Source organism: Ailuropoda melanoleuca, chromosome 1 (genome assembly GCF_002007445.2).
Source record: "Ailuropoda melanoleuca isolate Jingjing chromosome 1, ASM200744v2, whole genome shotgun sequence".
In the NCBI taxonomy this organism is placed as follows: domain Eukaryota; kingdom Metazoa; phylum Chordata; class Mammalia; order Carnivora; family Ursidae; genus Ailuropoda; species Ailuropoda melanoleuca.
In genome coordinates, this window is record NC_048218.1 from 77308335 (window position 1) to 77323092 (window position 14758).

General features: G+C 41.4%; 1 long non-coding RNA gene across 1 annotated transcript; it reads left to right on the plus strand.

The window, feature by feature from the left end:
* The first annotated feature begins 316 nt into the window (after positions 1 to 316).
* Positions 317 to 8081, plus strand: LOC117802401. The gene is made up of 3 exons (XR_004625777.1): positions 317 to 591; positions 1689 to 1771; positions 8018 to 8081. It is a non-coding gene; the product is annotated as an uncharacterized LOC117802401 (long non-coding RNA).
* Positions 8082 to 14758: the final 6677 nt, after the last annotated feature.

A 14758-nucleotide genomic window follows, 5' to 3' on the forward strand; every position in this document is an offset into this window, starting at 1 on the left:
GCTCTCTGAGAGCCCCTGGGTTATCCGTGGAGAGGGCGCCCTCTGGAGGCCAGAGCCGTTCCTCGCTCGTCCCACTGGAGCCTAAGCTATTGGTCTCTGGCCCGCACCCGCCAAGGAAAGCGAATCTTTTTCTCGTTTATCCAACAGGAGTATGACGCCTCGCTGCGTGCCCAGCGCCAATAACGCACCGCGGCAAGACAGAGTACTAAGGAAGAGCAGGCTCGCGAAAGCGGACGCGGGTACAAGCCATCCCAGACTCCGCCCAAACCCAGAGCCCACCCGCGGCTCCGCTAGGAGCGTGGCCCGGCGTGCGCCCGGGGGCGGGGCCTGTCGCCCGGGGAAACGACGCGTGGGTTTCCGTTGAGCGGCTGCTGGTAGACTCCCTGAACGGTTGCCTACCCCCCGACCCCAGCGGCGGGAAAGGGGCCTCTGAGGCTCCGGGCACCCAGGCCCCTGCGACAGCCCTTCCCGACGCCGCCGCGGGCTTCAGCGACAGTGGCTAGGGTTCGGGTTGGTCGCGACCTACCCGGGTGGGCCTCGGGGCCGGGTGGCCCACCGGCCGTTGCCCGCCCCAGTCCCCTACAGATGGAGGTGTGCGTCGCCCCCGTGCGGGAGAGGCGGAAGTGCGGGCGGGCTCGGGTACGCAAAGTCCCCTTCCCTGGCCTTGACCCGGTGGGCTCTCGCCGGGCCGCGGCTCCCTCCAACTGGCACAGAGGAGCTCCCTGAATTCCCTCGCTGGCAGCGCCTGTCTGTGGCTTGGCGAGGGGAAAGCTGAAGTAGCCTCGAAGGGACTCCTGCTCAGGCCTGGAGTCACATTGCAGGTGTCGGTCTGTTGTTACCCAACTTGGGGTCCCAGAGGCTTGACCTTACGAATATGCCGGATACTCAGTGGTTTAATCAGCAAAGGCAAGTCTCATCCACCTCCTTGATCCCCTCACTACTTTTTTCCAGAGGGTTTTCACTGACCTCAAAACCTCTTCCTCAGTGAATTCGAGTACACATAATTTTGGAGTCTCCTTTAAGGTTCAGGTCCTCAGGGATAGTCTAGGTAATGTCACCACTTCCTCGCTTCGTCAGGGGACAGAAGCCTCAACTGGCACCAGCTTCACAGAGGTCCATTCTGTGCAGTCACACAAGGTTCCATGCTCGAAGCAGGGCCTTGCACTTGTTTTAATGCTCTACATAGTTCGAAGTTCTTAATTTTTGAACAAAGGCCCCATATTTTCCGTTTTCCACTATGCCCAGCAAATTATGAACCCGGTACTGGCCCAAACTCTCATCTTTTTCTGAAGGCCTTCTTTGATAAAATTCAATTATTTAAAAATAGAGTTAAAAGGGATTCTTCTCTAGGCCTCTGGGTAGCTACTAAGACATCAAGAGACGGAGGAGGAGGGCGCCTGGGTGGCACAGCGGTTAAAGAGTCTGCCTTCGGCTCAGGGCGTGATCCCGGCGTTATGGAATCGAGTCCCACATCAGGCTCCTCTGCTGTGAGCCTGCTTCTCCCTCTCCCACTCCCCCTGCTTGTGTTCCCTCTCTCGCTGGCTGTCTCTATCTCTGTCGAATAAATAAATAAAATCTTTAAAAAAAAAAAAAGAGACGGAGGAGGGATGATTCTATTAACTAAACTTAACAGTTTGAATCCTGAGACTTACTGATGCAGTGCTCACCCCGCACCCCTCATATTTCAGGGCCTTTGAAGAATATGCGGAATGTGAGAGCGCCACACTTCTGAAGGCAACATGTTTGGTTCCTTGCCCAAGGATAGAGGCAGGTGAGAAATCAGCTGTATTAATGGGTGCCCTGGGACTACTTTCACAGATGCTCTGGAAGGGTTGGTGCAGGTGTGGTGGGGGGAGGGAGGGAGGACACTTCAGGAAGGAAGCTGAGAGGCTTTATAGCTGTGCTGTCCAGTACTGTAGCCACAAACTACAAGTGGCTATTGTGCAGTTAAAATGAGGCAAGTCTAAAATAAAATGTGCTTCACTCAGCATCAGGAAATGCAAATCAAAACTACAATGAAATACCACCCCACAGCTGTCAGTATGGCTAGAATCAACAACACAAGAAACAACAGGTGTTGGGGAGAATGCAGAGAAAGGGGAACCCTCTTGCACTGTTGGTGAGGATACAAGCTGGTGCAGCCACTCTGGAACAGTATGGAGGTGCCTCAAAAAGTTAAAAGTAGACTTACCCTATGACCCAGCAATTGCACTGCTAGGTATTTACCCCAAGATTACAAAAGTACTAATTCAAAGGGATACATGCATCTCAATGTTTACAGCAGCGTTATCTACAAGAGCCAAATTATGTAAACAGCCCAGGTGTCCATAGACTGATGAATGGATAAGGAAGATGTGGTGTATATATATATACAATGGAATGTTGCTCAGCCATTAAAAAAGTACGAAATCTTGCCATTTACAATGATGTGGATGGAGCTAGAAAGTATTACGCTAAGTGAAATAAGTCAGAGAAAGACAAATGCCATATGATTTCACTCACATGTGGAATTTAAGAAACAAAACAAATGAGCAAAGGGGAAAAAAAAGGAGCAAACCAAGAAACAGACTCTTAACTATAGAGAACAAACTGATGGTTACCAGAGGGGGTGGGTGAGGGGACAGGGATTAAGGAGGACACTTGTGATGAGGACCAGGTAATGTATGGAAGTGTTGAATCACTATATTATACACCTGAAACTAGCATTCAACTGTATATTAACTGGAATTTAAATAAAAACTTAAAAACATAGATGTTAACAGGGGTCTTTATAAAAATAAAAAAATAAAAATAAAATAAGATGTGCTATAAGTGTAAAATGTACACCAGATCACGAGATTTTAAAGTCTTGTTTTTTAAAGTAAAATATTCTGTTTCTATATTGATTACATGCTGAAATGATATTTTGGATATATTGAGTTAAATAAAATATATTAAAATTAATTTCACCTGTTCATTTTTACTTTTTAATGTGACTACTAGAAGTTTTATCTATGTAGTTCACATTATGTTTCTTTTGTAGAGCACTGTTCTAAATATTTCAAAGTATTGAAAACTACTTAAAATGTTCAGAGAAACTGCTTCTCCCCCAAAAATCACATTGCCCTTCTTCTCCCAGAGAGCGCTCCCATGTAGTCTAGAACTGCTATATTATAGTCACTTGTATAGGCAAGTCTCGAACTTCTGTCTGCTCTTGCCACTTGAACCAATTCAGATACTGGCAGAACTGTTTCTACTGCTTTGTCTGTTTGTCTAGCTTTGTAGAAGTGAACTATAGAGAATGCAGAGAAGGGAGGAAGAAGTAAGCAAGGGAAGGTCACTGCACCAACCTTAGCTCTAAATTATTATATTGTTACAAATTATGGGATTACGGCAGCCTTGGCCTGACTCCTTTTTGTCAGTCATGCTACCTTAGAAAATTACTAGCTTTAGTGAAGAAATTGCCTGGCGCACTGGTCTGAAGTATAGATAGAGGCAGAAAATTATCTGTATTTAAGCTCTCACTTGAGGAGCCTCCTTTGGTTATGGAAAATACAATGAGTGGACTCCAGTGTCTTAATCTTCAGTGTTTTGAATGTCTCTTAAAAGCAATGTGGTAAGTGAAGATGTCAGCTCTAAATTAATGTGTATTGGAAGCTAGTCCTAACCCAGTCCTCCTAGAGCCTCTAGTTCCCCGGAAAGTGGCCCTAGTGTGGGAATGTGTGTGGGGTGGGGGCAAGGGGTGGGGAGGACCGGTGCCTTCGAGGAAATAACTTGGAATTCTGTGCTTTCTGCAATTTCCTGTAGGTTGAAGCCCAAGCATTTCTCCTGGCACCTAATAAGACATATGTCAAATAGATGTACACTAAGAAGAGCTAGCTTGCTCTTGTCCTGATCTTGACTTTTGGCAGTGAAGGCATCTTGACCTTGTTAGAAGTTAACTATAAATTCAATGTCTTGAATAGACACAGGACTATTCAGGTTATGTACTTAAGTGAGTCTTAGCTGTGTCTTGAAAGGAATTTGTCTATTTCATCTAAGTTTCAAATTTGTGGGCGTACAGTTGTTTGTGATATTGTCATGTTATTTTAATGTCCAAGACTTGTAGTGATGGCTCCTTTTTCATTTCATTGCTTGGGTACTTTATGTTTTTTTTCTTATTTTATCAGTCAGGCTACAACAGTCTGATTGCAGGGCTCGCCTTTCTAGGATGTAGGATATCCAGCAACATTCCTGGTCTCTCTACCCACGAGATGCCAGTAGCACTGCATCCCCATCCGTACCCCGCCCCAGCTGTAACAATCAAAAATGTCTCAACATTGCCAAACGTCTTCTGAGAGGCAGAAATGCTTCTGGTTTAGAACCACTGCTTTAGGCTACCGATTATCTCTTGGAGCAATTAAAATAAATAAATAAATAAATATATATATATATATCATATATATACATATGATATATACATATTTTACTTTCATTTTGACTATTTCTGGAAATCTTCATTTCTTTATGTAGATGCAAGTTCTGTTTAGTATCATGTTCTTTCTTTTGGAGGAAGTTATTTTGACCTTTATTTCAGTGCACGTCTATTGTTAATAAATTTTCTTGGTTTTGTTTATTTATTTTTGTTCTTTTGTCTGTCTTTTGAAGTCTATTTTTTCATCATATCTGAGAGATATTTTCCCTGGGCACAATATTCTTCATTAACAGTATCTTTCCATTAGTGTTTTACAGTTATTACTCCACTTTATTCTGGGTTGCATAGTTTCTAAGTCAGCAGTAGTTCTTTGTTTCTCTGTACTGTGTCTTTTTCTCTGTGGCTAACTTCAAGATTTTCTAACTTTGACTTTTCAGCAGTTTGAATATAATATGTTGGGGTGTGTATTTTTTGGTGTTTATTCTGCTTGGGAACCTCTGAGCTTTTTGTACTGTGGTTTGGTATATTTTATTATTTTTGGAGGATTCAGCCATTCTTCCAATGTTTCTCCTGTTCTCTCTCTCCTTCTGGAATTCCAAATACACTTTTATTAGACTGTCCGACAACACTTGAACAGTTTTTTGGGTTTTCTTTACACTTTTTTTCTCTTCATATTTTAGTTGAGTAATTTGTATTATATAGCTTCAAGTTCATGCTTTCCAAGTTCATGCTGTATCAAGTGTACTGATTGGCTTTTTGAGGGTATTCTTCCTCTCTGTTACTGTGTTTTCTGTTAGCATTTCCATTTGACATAGTTTTTACCTCTACTGAAATTTTCTATCTGATCATTCCTGTTATCCACCTTTAATATGTATGATTAATATATTAATTAATGCTATTTTAAGTCCCTCTAATAGTTCCAACACTTAGGTTATCTTTGAGCCTCATTCTCTTGACAATGTGTTGTTTTTCCTTTTCTTTTTTATGTGTCTCATAATTTTCTATCCAACGCTAGGCATCTTGTATAAAACAGTAGAAATTAAGATCAGTATGATTCAAATAAGCACGTTTCTTCTTCTGCTAGGTCTGTAATGTGGGGTGTCGAATCAGTCAGTAGTTGAGTTGAGCTTTGGTTTATATTGTTCCACCTTCAGTACACCATAGGTTTCAATTTCCTGTAGTGTTACCTTATCCTTAAGGTGTGGGCTGAAATGCTGGAGAGATTTTCTCAATATTTCTTTTCCACTATCAGTTTCTAGCCTTCCTTTTAACCTGTGCAAAAAGGGCCTCTGTCCATGCCTTTGCCTTTCCCCCTGCTTGTAACCTGCTGCTTGATAGCTTCATGGTAGTGGGAGCCAGAGGACCAGTCATCTTGGTCCGGCCTCTCTGAAGCAAGCCTTGTATGTTTAGGCCCTCAAAATGGGGCTTCCTCAGCACCCCAGTCTCCCTAGGGCAGACAAAATTTTACCTTGCATTTTTGATAAGTCTCGAGAAGATAAGAGTCTCCGGATTCCTGTAATCATATTGACATGAGATCTTGGGCCCAAGACTCTTTCCTGTCCCTCCTTACCCAGGGACAGAAGTTCTTTGTCCTTTCATACTCCTCCTCTTACCCAGTATCAAGGTGAGCCCTGGAGGCAACAGAGCCTGCTGCCCCTTTGCCAGTGGCTTGAAGCTATCGTTCTTAGGAAGGGTATGGCAGGACTTTTGCACTTTCCACAGTGGGAGCAAGGCCTTCCCCTCCAAGGGAGGCTCTTTCTGGTCTCCTGCCTCGTCCCCAGTTTTTCTCATCAGCACCCAGTGAGAACATGGAGAAGAGGCTGTAAGTGAAAGCAAGCTCCTTTTTTGTCTATGCTCTCAGGGATTATAAACTTTCATCCTGTCCCCACTTGGCCTTTAGCAATTTGTTAACAATTTTAGCTGAATTTTTAGCAACTTGTATGGTACTTGATGTCTTTTCTTCAGTGCTCACATCCTATCTTCTTGGTGGGGCCAGTCTTTCCTTGGAGCTCAGGCTACTTGCTTGGTCTGCAACCCTTGCTGGAATGTCCAACCTTACCAGTTTGTGTGGTACTGAGGAGTTTCCCAAGACAAGCGACTTCCAGGACTAAAACAAGGAAAAGTCCAGTTGGTTACCCTAACCTCAGCTCTCCAACAGGTTTAAGAAAAGGTTTTCTATAGTTTTTCTGGTCTTTTAGGTAAGAGTGATGTTCTTTCTAGGTTTCTACATCCTAGGTAGAAGCCAAATTAGTGAAATACACATGTTAAATGTGAACAAAAAAGTTTATTGAGATAGTAAAAAGCCATATTGGGTAATCATCTGTTTCTTACTAAGGCAGACAGATTTTTGTGAAATCTTCCCTAAAATAGAGAATAAGCAAGATTAGTTTAGTCTCTGCCATTCTTTTGTCTGTCAACAACAGATTTATCTCCTTACCTAAACGTACTCTAGCTAAAAAGGCAGAGTCTCACCTATTCTTCCTATAACTCAGCATTCAGCTAGCACCAGATTTGGACTTTACTTCTAGCAGGTGAGCAGCTCCTATAGATTTTTTAGTGAAACCAAAAAAAAAAAAAAAAAATCTTCGTGCCCTTTTGTGGAGGAGGAATAAGGCTGAGTACTGTAATAGGCTTTCAATATGAATAGTGACCACCTCTGGCTACATATAATTTTGCTATAAACTGTCTGGAAGCATACTTCATTTACATTGCCATTGGTGGTACATCTGGTCTTGTGGTTTTTATTTCAGATATCAAGGGAGCCTGGGAGTGTTTGTGGCCCCTCCAGCCAGCACTAATGGTAATGAGATAGGCAGCCTCAAGGCAAAGTTTTATATTTTATGTGATGATGAAGGCTCTATCATTTGCTCAGTTATTCCTTGGAGTATCCAAGAGAAATAGAACCATTCCATGAGCTTGTAGGCTGTATATATGATATCTTCCCATTAAAATCGCCAATAGTTCGATTAGTATAATAAATAGGGCACAGAAATCATAAGACCAGGAGCATGTATAATCTCAAAGCTGTGGGGTTTATACAGCTGTAGATATAATAGCTAAGATGTATAGGGTTTATCATGTGTCAAGCATTGTCCTAAGAATTTTACATCTATTAACATATTGAATCCTCACACGTAGAAACTACATAACAATCCAGGGTCACTTGGGGGTGGCTCAGTCAGTTAAGTGTCTGCCTTCAGCTCAGGTCATAATCCTAGGGTCCTGGGATCCAGCCCTGCGTTGGGCTCCCTGCTCACCGGGGGAGCCTGCTTCTCCCTCTCCTTCTGCCACTCCCCTGCTTGTGTTCTATTGCTCTCTCTCAAATAAATAAAATCTTTTTTTTTTAAAAAGGAACTTCATAAAAATCCTGGGACATTAGTTATCATTGTCTGCATATTACAGATTAGGAAAATGAGGAACACAGAGGTTTGGTAATGTGTTCAGGTCACACTGAATAAATAATGACTTAAGGTCATGTAGTCTGTTTCTAGAGTTCTTTTAACCACTATGAAAAAGACAAAGAAGAGGTAAAGATTTCAACTTTCAGGAGGGTATATAGTAGTGGGAGTTGTGTATATATGTGAACAAAAAAAAAAAGCCTTTCAAATAACATTTTGGTTTTAGGTTATGCACCAAACCTGAGATGTACGGAAAGCTAAAAGAGAACATGCTAAGGAAGAAGATTCAAAAAATGATAAAGTGATGTTTCGTACTCACTACCAGTCAACAACGTATGGATTACACTGACAGGTGTGGTCAAATATTTGATTTAAACTTCATGTACCAGTAATGGCGGAAGTGCTACAAAAACACCTTGCAGGAAGATCTCTACTTCTCTTCAGGAGATACTTGAATACTTTCAGTTTCAAAATTGAAGATGACTTAGATGCTACTTACCATCCAGAAGAAATTGAGGCTGAAAAGTTTTATCAGTTCCATTTATGATTAAGCGATTGAGAATAAAACCAGTGAACGGTATGTAAAAAAACTTTGGTTTAAAGGTGAGAACATGGACATTATCAACTCACATGAAGTCGCAAATGACTAGAAAATTCCATAACCCTCCAAACCAATCCTTGTCATCAGAAGACATCAAGGGGAGCAGGTCAGTCAACAGGTACACCCACAACTTTGGTGAAGTCTGTCGGCAGGGACTCTGACTTCCTTGAAAAAGCAGGATGCTTTGAGGGCTTGTGATTGGTTTTTCAAGTCAAGTGATTATTATAAGAAAATATTGTTTATAACTACAGATGGGATGAAATCTTTAACCTAACCTAATAGCAATCACCAAAATCCTCTCTATACCTACTGGATGAACTATATGACATTATACAGCTCTTAATAGGCACCCACTTACATGTGAATTTGATATTCTCGCAAAGGCAAAAGTAATCCTGAGAGTGAGGAGAGAATACTCAGGTTGTACTGAGTAAGGTATAGCAATGTGGGAGTTCTGTATGATGTTTTCTTAAAGCTAATTTTGACCAGGGACTAAAATGTTTAGAGTGTTGGTAATCTAGCATAATTTATAGATGTTAATAAATTTGGTTTACTAGAGTACTTGTCCTCTGGACAAGAGAAAGAATTTAGTATAACAAGCTCAGCTACATTATGATAATCTGGAGTTTTCTACTCAAAAGAATTGAATGAGGATGTACTTTTGAAGGGCCAATTCAGCACTTGAGGCATCGTCAACAATGAGTAGAAAGGGGAGCACTGCTCTACTACGAGCAGCTTTACTCCAAAACTATGGTTATGCCTTTTTATTATTATTATTATTATTGAGTATTACTTTCTAAACTGAAATGATCCCACAAAAGACTTGGTTTGAGGCTTGGTGAAGGACGCCTTGTAGATAATGGACACAGAGGACATTGGGTTGGAGTGTTTAGTGAACGTGGCTTCTCAGGTTTCCCCAGCAACTCCCAGGATGGGTGTTGAGGCTGATAATACTCAGTTTCTGCCTGCCCAGGATGGAGAAGCTTTCCAAGCCTCTTATATCCCCAACAACATTGTCCCCAAAATTCTAGTATATTACATGGTTACAAAAACTGCCTTTCACAAGCCAGATCATCTGGATCTCTAACCTTCAGGATCCAGGAACGATCCTTGCTAAGCTACCAACATTATCTTGCTACATTGCCTGCAGTTGATATAATAATGATTAGGCATCTTGCACAGTTGTATTTTGATGTTGTAAGAAAGAGGAAGCTGTGAGGGGCACATGAATTCAGGTCTGCAGTGGTCAAAGGTATAGGGGGAGTTAAGCAAAGCACTCTGGTAAGTTCTTACTACATAAACAGAAAGGTATGTCTGGGTGTTAAAGGTGTTTGTGACCACTCTCATGGTACTTACGGGCATAACAAAACCAACTGCATATGTTTTTCCGTGGTCTCAGTAGTTTACCACACCTGGCTGCGGGAACCATTTGGTTGCTCAGACACCTGTCTGGAACATTATGAGGCCTAGGCAGCTGCTGACTAGTTGCCAGAATCGGAAACTCTGCTGTTATAATTGTTTCCTCACAGAGTAAAGGTGAGGGCTTGTGTAATAGGAAATGTTGGTACTATGATCAAAAATGGCAAGTATTAACTGTTTTTTGAAGTTTACAGAAGAATGTGACCTCCAGAAAAAGTATTTTATATAAATATAAGAACAATCTGCGCTGATCAATCTAATTTGGTGCTTTCCAACCCCCCCCCCTTTTTTTTTCTTTGTTCCCCCTTCCACAAAGAGATCTTCTGTATTTTCTCTTAAAGTGTTCACAGATTTAAGGCCAGTTGATGAATATTGCTTTCCCCGTAGGTGAAGATTAATGAAAAGAGCAGGCTGGATTTTAGTTACTACAAGCAATACTAGGTATTTTATTTTCAGGTTGTATTTGGAGGGAAGCAAGCATCTTTGCCTCTTTGGAGTAGGAAGTTCAGAAGTTCTCCCTTTCTTTTAACTTAGGGGAAAAATTAAAGTAACTTTTTACCTTGGGCACTTTTTCTTGTTAAAAGTTTAAGGTGATTGTTATTTATTTTTGCGGGTATTTTTACATTTGGGACAAAGAACTAAGATTATAAGCAGTATCACATCTCTGGGTTTTAAACAACTTTTTAAACAGGGTTTTTAGAAACTTAGACTAAATTTTTCTTGTGTTGAGTATTAAAGCTATTTAATTTTGTGAGCTAATTACATTAGGAACTAAAGTGAAGGAGGTAATGTCTTGGAACTTTGCAACCTTTTACACTTCCTACTTTGGGAGTTGGTTATAAATGAGGGTGGTGGGATGAAGGTGGATAGGATTAGTGCAGTGGCATTGGACTTCTGTGATTGAACGGAAAAAGGACAACCATTGATCTCATTATGCATTAAAATATAAACCTATAATTTAATGATTACACTGTGTAACCATCACGGAGATCAAGGAGGAGAGGATTGCCAGCCTTCCACATGTTGCTTCCAAATTATAGCCCTTCTCCCCACAGGTGACCACAATTCTGACCTGCGGAGGAATTCCTTTGTTTATAGTAGTGTTCCTCATCTGGCATGAGCATCATCTGGGATCTTGTTAGAAATGCAAATTCTTGGGCCCTTCCCGAGACCTAACACACTTATACATTTTGTGTGTGGGATGAATATTTATACGATTAAAGTCTAAAGCAGTGATTCTCCAGCTTTAGCGTGTATGAGAATGACTTGGAAGGCCTGTTAATACAGAGCTGCTGGGGCCTACACCTAAGAGTTTTTGATGATCTCTTTCTGGTTGTCTATTTTATTCACTGATTCTGATTTTCTTATGTGCTGGGCATGTTTGACTCTGTGCTAGTCATTGCACTTGAAATGTTATTTTGCAGGAATAACTATGAGGCCTATAATGCAAGTACTTTGCTCCAAAGAGTATTTGCATTTGCTTCTGCCAGGCACGTGGGGGCACTCTCAATCTGGAATCGCCTGTTCCAAGTGTGCTATTTCCTACACAGCTCAAGGGATTCTTACTATGTTTTAATTCTCTTTAGATTATTCCAGTTCTTGTTCCTTTCACTCTTGAGACCCTGGAACCCAGACTGTTGTAGAGGAAGGCCTCCTGTCAGATGCCCCAACATGTATGGATCCACGGTTTGTCCCCTTCTGTACCCTGAAAGGCCGTGAAAACGGAGTGTCTAAGTTTCTGGCATTAGCTAGCACTGTCAGGGAAAAAGCTTCGAACTTGTTCACCCCTCTAGATTCTTGACTTCTCTTTATTTTTGGCCTGATAATTCCTTACTATTTTGTAATCTCTTTGATACTTTTGAAAAGATTATTTTAAAGATATTTTATCCAGCTTTTTTAGTTGTTTTCAGTTATAGGACTGATATGAACAACTTGAACCACATTCACCAGAAGGGAAATCGGGAAAATAAATTATTGCACAGTAATACTGAAAAATCAGTGGATTTTGTTTTTATCTTACAACGTCACCCAGACATGGGATTCAGAATCTTTTCCTTATGAAAAGATTCCCAGGGTTGCATATTTACGACCTTTACCCATTCCAAAATGCTCTGATATTTCTGGTGGGTTCCCAGGAATGCTTCCCACAACTTGAGAAAGCCTCACAAAATGCAGAGATGTGCCTAGTGCAGGATCCATTTTGCAGTTTATGGCACTTTCTGTAAGGTTTATTTTTGCCTATAGCTTTAACCAGTCTGGACACACCAAATTTAGGAAGCATAGATGTCTTACACTTTTATCCCTAAGATGGTTTCTGTCTGGGATAACATGTGGAATGCCCCAAACTTTATTGACTGTCAAGTTCTAAGCACTTGATAGATGATATTTTAACCACATCCCTCTCTCCCCAAAAAGTATGTCATATCATCTTTTTTTCCTGTTTGACTCCTACGTCATGTTGCTCCCTTGAGATAGGCAAGACTCTTAAAGAGAAAATACCCCTTCCCATTCCATTGCTGACAAATCAGAATACATTCTTTCTGGATAGGCATGAGTCTGTTACATTTATCTTTAGATATTTTTCCAAGGGGATTAGAGATGGAAGCACACTCATGCTACACATGTGCATTTGGACGGTAAGCTGGTAGGCTTTCTAGACGTCAGAGATTGTTAGCAATACTGTATCTTAAATACTCTCACTGACGCTTGATAATTAGGATGCCTAGCAATTCGTGTAGGCTAGGCTTGGGGTAGGAATGAACAAACTCTGAGAGCAATTTGTAGAGTCCTTTCAGGATACTGGACAGTCATTTGATGAATGTCAAGATCCCCTGAAGGTGGTAACAGTTAGTTGTAGGGAAGCACACAAACCCCTCCAAGTTGTGTGTCAGGGTAAATGCCAGAATTTAATCCTGTTGGTAGCAAGCGTTAGCGTATCTCAAATCAAGGCTATAACCCAGCTAGTTAGAGCAGAGAATGCCTTAAGGCAGTAGAGCACATGCTGCTCTCCAGCACTTTCCTTTCCTTTTCTCTCCCTGATATGTGCCCAAAATCTATGGGCTCATGTTACTAATGCAGGATGGGAGTCCCACCAGGTCAGAGGGACACTGAGTCTCCTCAGTGTGTGTTTTTCTTTATCAGTTTAGAAGATGATGTCATGCTTATCTAAATCAGTAAACCTGTATTCTCGCTACCTTGTTGCTGGACCTAAAGTTCATGTTTTGAGTATAGACTTTTAAACTGTACCCCAGGACTTGGAACTCTCCAGTTCAGAGCTACAAATAATGGGCGTGGGGGTGGGAAGAGGGTGCTTTCCGTATAACACAGGGGCTTTCCAACCATGGGATTTCTCAAGTTACAATACTTTAAAAGTCACGACCCAGCACAATCCACCCCTTAGTTGATAACTTTTGTGTGGACCAACACATTGATCTACAGACCAACATGATGCCATCATTTATTATTTTTACGTAATTCATCCCTTAAAAATAGAAATTGTGCTGTCACAAATAATAAACTTCCTTATTATAATTCCTACTTTGCTAAAAGGTGTGGAGAACTAGGACCACATAAAGTTTACTCACTTTTACCATTTCTTTATGGACATAGCTTCCTGAACCCCATGTTTTTGGGGAGTTGTCTGGAATGTAGGTATTTTCCCTATTTAATAACACATGCTGCTCCTCCCTCCCCAGGTAGAATATAATCTTAAGGGCATGTGGTTGGAGACCACCATACATCTTATGGCTACAGTTTCTTCAGCATTATTGTTGTGTAGCTGGCCACCTGTGGTTGTATCACAGATCTTTGAAGTAGCCCTGTCAATCTGAACTTTGGAAATTACATAGTCAATTCTCTTCCTGAGGCCAATAGGGATTTTTGGGAGCCATTTAATGGCTCCCAGTGCTGGTCTAGTTAATTCCAAATAGCATCTCCCCCTGTGTTCCTTAGGCAGTCATTCATGTACATGTGGTCCTCATATCCAGTAAGTGGGAGAATTAGGAGTGGAACTACACTTTTTGCCAAAACCCAGAGTCCAATTTTTGGTACTTGATATGGATACTGTAATCTAGGGCCTTCGTGAACATCCTTGGTGTTGCAAGTCCTGGTGCCTATTCCCTTAAGCTCAGACTCAGAGAAACATATTTAGATAGGGGTGGGACTATGCCTTAGGACAACAGGAGCCAGGGACTCTCAGGGTTAGGGAATGGATCATCTTTCTCATGGGTCCAGTTAAATAGGTACAGTCAACCCTGTTCCAGCTCACAGAGATTTGGTAAGTCTCATGTTCTCCATCCCCACATGTATTTTCTCTCATAACTGCAGTAGAACCTTCCATTTATTATTACTTGTAAGCTTAGTCTTTGCATAGGCTATCTAGGCTATCCAAGTTCTGGATACTCAGTACCATGATTTCCCATACCTCAGTTGTTCTAGAATAAAGTATGTATCTCCAACAGTTGGGATATGCATTATTCTGTATCTGCAGCCTCTAGACTAATTAGATAATTTGGCATAGAGCAAATAAGTAATTTAGCATTTTCCTGAGAAAAGTCAGTTACCACAGGTGTCATGAATCCCCTGAGATGTCTAGGGCAATGACTACGATAATTCCTTCAAGGTAAAACTCATAGTTGATGTTTTTTGTTCTAAAATGAGGACTATTGGCTTATTGGCTGTAACCTTATTTAAATTGGTATTATAGTTAGCCCTTCCATAATTAATCTTCAGTGCCTTCAGTGCAGGCAGCAGAGACTTCTTTGAGTTTCTTTCGGAAAGTTTCCATGCAGAGTTACCTCCAGCTACAGCAATATGTGATTGGCATTGAACTTTTGGGCAATGCCGGGTCAGAGCTCCAAGCCAAGGAGTCCCCAGAAGAGAGCACTCTACTCGCCTTCCTCACTGGGAACTAATACTTGGAAGAGTACAATACACATCTTTGTATTA